The 7,805-nt window shown below is 38.1% G+C and overlaps 1 pseudogene; it reads right to left on the bottom strand.

Moving 5' to 3' along the window:
• Positions 1 to 2,437: 2,437 nt before the first annotated feature.
• On the bottom strand, positions 2,438 to 7,579 carry LOC130140140 (disease resistance protein L6-like; annotated as a pseudogene).
• Positions 7,580 to 7,805: the final 226 nt, after the last annotated feature.

Here is a 7,805-nt window from a genome sequence, read left to right as displayed (position 1 = left end):
GACGATTACAGTGTAAAAAGGTGCACGACCTAGACTTTAGGATGACTCAAAACTAAAATCAGACGGCACAAACTCAAACGTGTGAAAGTCTAGAAACATAAACTTAGTTTGGGATTAGCCAAATTGGAAAGTATAGAATTGAATTAGCAGTCATACGATATGTTTATGGCTCTTTTGACAATTTTCCCACAAATACAATCTTCCTCTCCATCGGATGCAGTTTTTTGAATCCACATGTGTGGTCAAAACCCAATAATATGATGCCCTATTAATGTGGTGGGCCAAATAACAAACCGTAAGATTTTGTGGGATCACCATCAACTATTCCAAAAACTTAAGTTATTAGATGAATGCGTCATTTAGCATTTAATCTTGTCTTTTGACTAGTATTAAGCATTGACATATTTAATTAGAGAGACAAATAAGAGTCTGAAAGAAATCGATTTCAAGATCTACTCTCTAATACCAGTAAGATTTCGTGGAATCACAACTAACTATTCTAAAAGCTTAAGCTGTTAGATAAATGTGTGGTTTAATATTTAAATATTTTATCACACACAAGGCTAGATTCGGGTAGATGGTCCAAACAGCAGATAGTTTACATGCAATAGCGTGGAACATCGAACCTGAAATATGTATTTGTTCATAACAGATTGACCATATTACCGATCGTAGAGTCTAATAGGTTTACAACACATTGATCTCGAGAACAGCCAAAGCAGGAGATTTATGAAGGGGAGCCCTTGTAACCTTCCCTTTGCTAACTCAAAATCCATCTCCAAGGTGTGTGGTACAAGCATGGTGATGAGGATTAGCAACAAATTACATAGGAGTCGACATTGTTACAGGAGAGCATTGGTGATTTGTGGCAACAAAATACCGATTCCCCACGTTGTATTTTGAAATCCAAGCTAAATTCTGCAACTGTGTCAACAAGGACACGGTATTCGGCGTTTGTGCTGGAACGTGAAGCAGTGTGTATGTATATGAAACTTTAGAGATTAGCATCATAAAGAGTAGCTAAATGAATGGTGAATTGCCTAGTTTGAGGACAACCGGCCATTTAGAATCAGAAAATGCAAGCAATCCATGTCTTCTATGGAGAGATAAAGTCCCACAAGCTATTTTATTGGCAACATAGTGAATGACCCGTTTGGTATCTCAAAAAGATGACTCGTAGAAGGTTTTATCATAAATTGCCAAATAGAATTCGCGGCAGAGGCATGAACCAGGACGTGCTAAAGCTAAGATTTGTACTCGGGGTCTTGCATCATAACACTTGTACTTTACAATAAGCGTGTTCATCCTGCTTGCCTAAATCGTACATTCAAATCGCTATGATAGTGTGTTTTTCTAAGATGAATCTCCGGATCACGAGATTTATGCGCTCCTCGGTAGTCACCCGATATGCCTTGCTTGAAAGGCCATCATTACTTTATTCAATTAGCATTGTTCAAAAATGGAAAATTTATCGGGAGAAATAAATGTAGCTTAATGGTAACATTATTAATCATGACATGATTTAACATGGTCCTCTATGGAAATGAAATCTTGATCAAACAAGATAAACATAATCTTTGCAGTGACATGTTGAAAGGTGTGGCAAAGCGTGGTTAAAGCCAATAGCAATCAGCTTGCCAAATTTGACCAAGACCCAACAAATTCATGCCAATTATTTATTTTATTTTTCATTTTCCCAAGACTTATTCATTAGTTTGATGTATGGTGATAGTGATAATGATAATGATGATAGGGATAATATTGGCTTGTCCGAAGTACAGCTATTGGGCCAATAATAAGGAATAAACAAATGGAGAGAGTGATTAGAAGCACGGTTTGATCACGTCACAGCACGTACTTTTCAATATAAACCAGAACATCCGATATTTATTTTTTGTCCAAATGAATATAATATTACTTTCGAAGACTTGGACTCTGCTCGAACACATTTCGAGACTGTTCAACTCGAGAGAGGCTACTGAAACTCCAAAGACTATGAAAAATGAAAATTTCAAGTGGCGTGGACTTTTCATAATGGCCAAGAATGGGGTCCTCTACATCGGATGCAGTGTTTTGGATTTACATTGCTAACCGGACTTCACCTTTCGCTGTTTTGATACGATCCTATCTCAGATAGCCAGGATATCCGATTTTCGGAATTCTGGACTATGGATGCTGAGGCTTAAAAAAATGTCCGAGGAAGTTGAAGGAGAATGGGGGACACTAAGGGAGGCCTAATAGTGTGTGTATTCTCTGTTCGTCAGAAGAAGAGGCCTAATAGATTATAACCCCTTTTTTTAATGGCAAAGAAGCCTATTTTAAGTGGATAAATTCGGAGGCCATGCAATACGCTACTAACATCATGGATTAAGTAAGACGCAAGTCAACATAATAAGGATTTGTTGATCCTACAAGCCTTTTGCAAATGCTAGAACGTTCATCCAGCTACATGTTTCCCTCTCGCCAATTAACTCGTTAGAATGTTGAAAGTCCCAATTCTTCAGCTTCTTCCAATTGGATAGATCAGGCAAGCTTCGCAAGGATATGCAGTATCCGATCTGAAGACTTTCTAGTGATTCTAGTCTGTGAAGACCTTGAATCTCAACTAGTTCCGGACAGCCCCATACTTTGAGGTCCTTGAGGTTCTTGAAGTCAGATAAGTTGGAAAGGTCCACAACTTCAAGAAGATCACAATTGTAAACTGTAAGTTTACTCAAACTAGAGGGAAGTTGTCCAATGTGATGCAGGTTCTTGCAGTTGTTGAGTTCAAGTTCCTCTAGACAGCAAAGGAAACCCAAATATGAGCTTATGCTGGTGATACTTGAAAGTTCCAATCTACAACATGGGCTGGAGATGTCTCGAGCTTTTTCTAGAAAAGTGGTGGGGAATGTGACGGGAAAACATAATTCCAGATTTCTTAAATTCACTAGGTTGGAGATTTCTGGAGCTTTTTCTGAGGCTGTTGAGGATAGACATAGACTTACCAAACTCTGGGGAAGCTTTGGTACATTCTTCACCCGAGTTTGTGTTAATTTCAAAATCTTCAAGAATGGTAGTCTCACAATATCACTAGGAATCATCTCTACCTGCTTGCAACTCTCTCCATAAATCTCCTCAAGTTTCTCCAACATCCCAATTGTCTCGGGTAACTTTTGCACGTGACTTCTGCTTATTTTCAACAATTTCAAGCTCTTTAGATTGACAATAGCATTTGGCAACTCTGCAATGCCTGTATCTGAGACATCCAACTCAACTAAACCTTTCAGCATTCCAGTCGAGTTGGGAAGCGTAATTAGCTTGAAGGCTCCACAAATGACCAAGCGCTCAAGATTTACAAGTGCTCCAATTGAGCTTGGCACTTGACTAATGCTTAAAGGGAAATTGTAGTTATCAATAAGCAGCTCGGTCAATGCTTCTAGAGAATCCAATTCAACGGGAAGCACTTGGAGACGACGACATCTATTTAGATTCAAGTGCTTCAGACGTTTCAGATGACCAATGGATCGATCAATCCTTAATAGACTTTCACAACGCTCTAGAATTAATATTTCTAAAGATAAATATGCAGAGAGGTTAGGAGTTTCCTCTAACAAGAAGCAGTTTGACAGATTAAGGACCTTCAATCTTGTAGCCACCTGTAAAATATAAATGTATATTCAACGAGTTTGATTTATAATTAGCAGGACATAAACAAATATATCAACTAAGGAAGCTTTCCACTAAAGTAACTTTATAAATATTCTGTGCATATCCATTCCTCTCTAACTTATGCCAAAATCACTCTTCGTCTCACTTTTTCATTTCTTCCAATATTGTCCCCAACAACAAATAAAAGAAAATGGATATATTTTCAAAATACCCTTGTATCAAATAATAAAAAGACAAAAGAATGTAACCAAAATATCTCTTATAGATTATTACATCCCTTTTCAACTTCATCATGGAATTACCGATATTGTCCTCGACACTCGTACTTATGACTTTCCTATGTGAATGCATCATCAAAACATCAATATAGAAAATAATCTTACATGTCTTCTAACTATCAACTAATCTATATTTGCAGTTTACTATTTTTACATTTTTTTGTTTTTTGTTTCATACATCTTTTTATACTATTGATGTACTAAACAAGTTAGTTTGCATGCTCAATTTTACTTACATCCGATGTATGCGGAGAGTCTTATTCACCACCTATGTTTAACTTAATATAAACATCTAAAAGTAACAACTTATTGGCTTGATTAGGGAACTCAAAACAACATGAATGTTCATATAATGTTCTATAAAAGTAATGTAAGTCAATAGATATCAAGCGACAACAATTATTCCATTAGACGATTTAACAATTCTATAAATCACTTGTATGGATATCTAAATAAGTCATTGCCCAAAAAATGGAGTTACTAGTAACATGGAATGTCCACAGTACAATACCCTTTAATCGTACAGCTACAATCAATTTGAATTGAAGAAAGTCATCAGGAAAAGATTTTCCATAAATGATAAAACATCAATAGCATAGTATCAATGTAAAATTATAAATGCAATGCAGATTAAGGACCAACAACCAAATCTTAAAATCTTTTTTTTGGTAAATTTATTGTTTTTTTTTTTTTTTTTTTTTTGATAACCCAGGAACCCCCGCACGGCCGACAGCCGGAGGGGTAAACCTGGGGTGACGCTAGCGCAGGACCCACCACCACGGCGCCACACTTAAGAATCCCTAACGACTACGCTGGGGTTCGAACTCTGATCCCTTCGTGGGGGGACTAGAGCGCAAGCCAACGCAGTCGCTGCGGGCGGTGGTTGGTAAATTTATTGTTTGATTCGATAAAAATGAAAAATGCAATCTCGAAAGATGTACACATGTTACATTCTCTCCTAGCATAGTGATCGAATGTAACATTTTTTCTATTGACCGTAATGTGTACGACACATCTATGACATATATGTAAAGTAATTGTTTGAGTTGATATACTTCTAGTGAAAACTTAATAGTTAAGTTTCAAGCCTGTGGAATGAGGGATTGGTGTCATGAGCCTTCTTCAAGACCAAGATTTGTTCTATGAATTAAGCCAACAATTTTTTATTATAAAAAAATAATCAATAAAATGACGGTCTACAACCCTGTGCGACACAAGAGCTAGTGTGACTAGAAGAAAATATAACATGTTATACCGAGTTATTTGCACATATATACCTTGAGCTGAGTCCAACCACCCCAACGTTCATTGATGAAGCTCCATGATAGGTCAAGGATGACTAGGTTTTTTGGGCAAAAGTTGGTTGCTTGCATTTCTTCTGGAAAAGAATCCCAAGAAAGCCATCTCAATTCTGAAAAGAGATCCTCAAAGTCTCCAGAGAGGGTCCAACCAGACATTTGGAGAAACCTAATATTTGGCACTTTGATAAAGTCTTTCGATGTCAAAACAAACTCCTGGAGAGGCGTGTTAACTTTCGTACAGAACGCTGCAACAGTTTCGGTTCCCTAAATTGAGGAAAGAGTCAGTTCAATGTGAGGAGTTCCAAACAAGGCCTGAAATAAAGGGAAAATAGTCCAAGGAAGATTTCTACAATGAAAAACAGTAGACGAGGGTACACTTAGACTTATACCTTCTTTCTCTGGACAATATTAGGAACTTCTTCCTGATTCCACACCCGAGAACCCTTTCTTGGGTCTATGCAATTTTCTTGGTACACAATGCTCCTTCCTAAGTCTTTAAGCTGATCATGCATCCGTAGTTCATTCTGTTCTCCGATTTTCACCAAGGACATTAAAAGTAGAACTTCAATTCCCTCATCTGGAAAAAATCCACAGTCATCCCACATGTAAGCTGCATAGCTCTTATTATGTCCATCAAGAAAGCAAGCAATATCAAGAAATATTTGTTGTTGCTGATGATCTAACGCCTCATAACTCAACATTAACTTGTCCTTCACATCCTTATGAGGAAAATGTTCCATCTTTTTCAATGTATCTTGCCACACTGCTTCCCTTTTTCCATATAAAAATGAGCCAATGACTTCAATAGCCAAAGGAAGCCCTCCTGTTCTTCTAGTAACTTTCTTAGATAAACTCAAGAATACTATTGGAGGTTTGTTGCTTCTAAAGGCATGCTTGCTAAAAAGTTGAAGAGCTTGGAGATTGTTGAGTTCCTTAGCTTCATAAATCAAACAATGTTCAAATTGATCTTGGAATCCACATAAAACACTTTTGTCTCTTGTTGTAACAACTATTCTACTTCCCGAACCAAACCATTCATTCTTTGCTGCTAATGCCATAAGTTGGCTCCTATGATCTACATCATCAAGGAAAATAAGAACTTTCTTTCTGTTGAATCTATCTCTGATCATATTGATCCCATGATCGATGCTAGAAAGTTCAACTCCTATGTTTCCAAGGACATCAGAAAGTAGCTGCCTCTGCAAATTTGACAGACCAGAACCTTTTGATGCTTCTCGGATATTTGAAATGAAGCTGCAACTCTCAAAATTAGTGGATAGTTTGTGGTAGACAACCTTGGCAAGAGTTGTCTTGCCTATTCCACCCATTCCCCAAATACCAATGAGCCTTATGTCTTTAGATTCAACATTCAGCAAATCTACTACTTCATACACGGATTTGTCCATTCCAACTAAATGATCAGCTATGTGAACACAAGATACCTTAAGCTTAACCAACACTTTCCGAGCAATCAAACGTGCGAGTTCTCCATGGCTGTGTCAGGATGTACAACATAATCAAGTTAATTATGAGATTGATGGCAAACTTGTATACATGCAAGATCAAGCAATAACATGAATTATCAAAATTGATGCTGGACCTGGTGAACAAAAGAAAAAATAGATGATTCTTTGGTTCTGTTCAATCTAGGATAATAGATTATAATGCTCATGTCGAGAAGGCGATCCTTCAGTCTTGAGATAATGGAGTGTAGAATTCCTTGACATATTCCATCACAATTTATTGTCCAGAACAAAGGAAAAGCTGTCCTCTTCATATTATAATCAGTATTCAAGCAAAAGAAATAGAGAGAAAAAGGAAGATGGAGTTGAGTGAGTTAACATACCCTGTGTTCTTGGTGTCCCATCCCTTGATTCCAGTAACTTCCTTGAGCGCCTCAGCCCAGCTCCGCACAATCTCAGCCCCACGTTTTTCTTCATGCAGAGTTAATGCATCCCTGTATACTTTGGTTTCAAGCTTCACATCGAAAGGTTCCACATCATAAAAAATGGGCATAACCTCCAGTTCATTGGTTTTCCTTCGCTCCATCATGTGTTCCAGCTCACGCAGGCACCAGCTACTGGAGGCATAGCCTCTAGAGAAGATGGGAATGCAGATTTTAGAGTCATCGATGGCCTGCAAAATCTCTGGGCTGATCTCTTCACCGACGTCGATGCCCTTCTTGTCTATGAAAACATGGATACCCTTATCTAGCAAGGCGTGATAGAGGGAATCTGTGAAGTTTGCGCGAGTATCCGGTCCTCGAAAACTCAAGAACACGTCGAACTTAGCTCCTGATGAGCCATGGCTTGTGGATCCAGTTTCCGGAGATGAGCTCCTTATTCTCTTCATCCTAACCGTGTCTGCCAAAATTTTGAAAGCAAATCACAAAAGATTTGATATGCTTTTCCCGTCGAAGTACATGTACAATCACAGCACATTTTATAATGATTTTACAAGACTTGGATGATGGAAAACACGGTATGATGCAATTCAAGGAAGTTGCAAGAACTCCGTGTGGAACAGGGGACAACGAGCGATGGTCAGGTAGGAAAGTGAGGGTCGGTTTCCATTCCTG

Source organism: Syzygium oleosum, unplaced genomic scaffold (assembly GCF_021117445.2).
Source record: "Syzygium oleosum isolate NSW1041296 unplaced genomic scaffold, Sole_v2.1 Sole_v2.16, whole genome shotgun sequence".
Lineage (NCBI taxonomy): Eukaryota > Viridiplantae > Streptophyta > Magnoliopsida > Myrtales > Myrtaceae > Syzygium > Syzygium oleosum.
The sequence above is the reverse complement of the archived record's forward strand: the minus strand, read 5'-3'. Positions and strand labels throughout refer to the sequence as shown.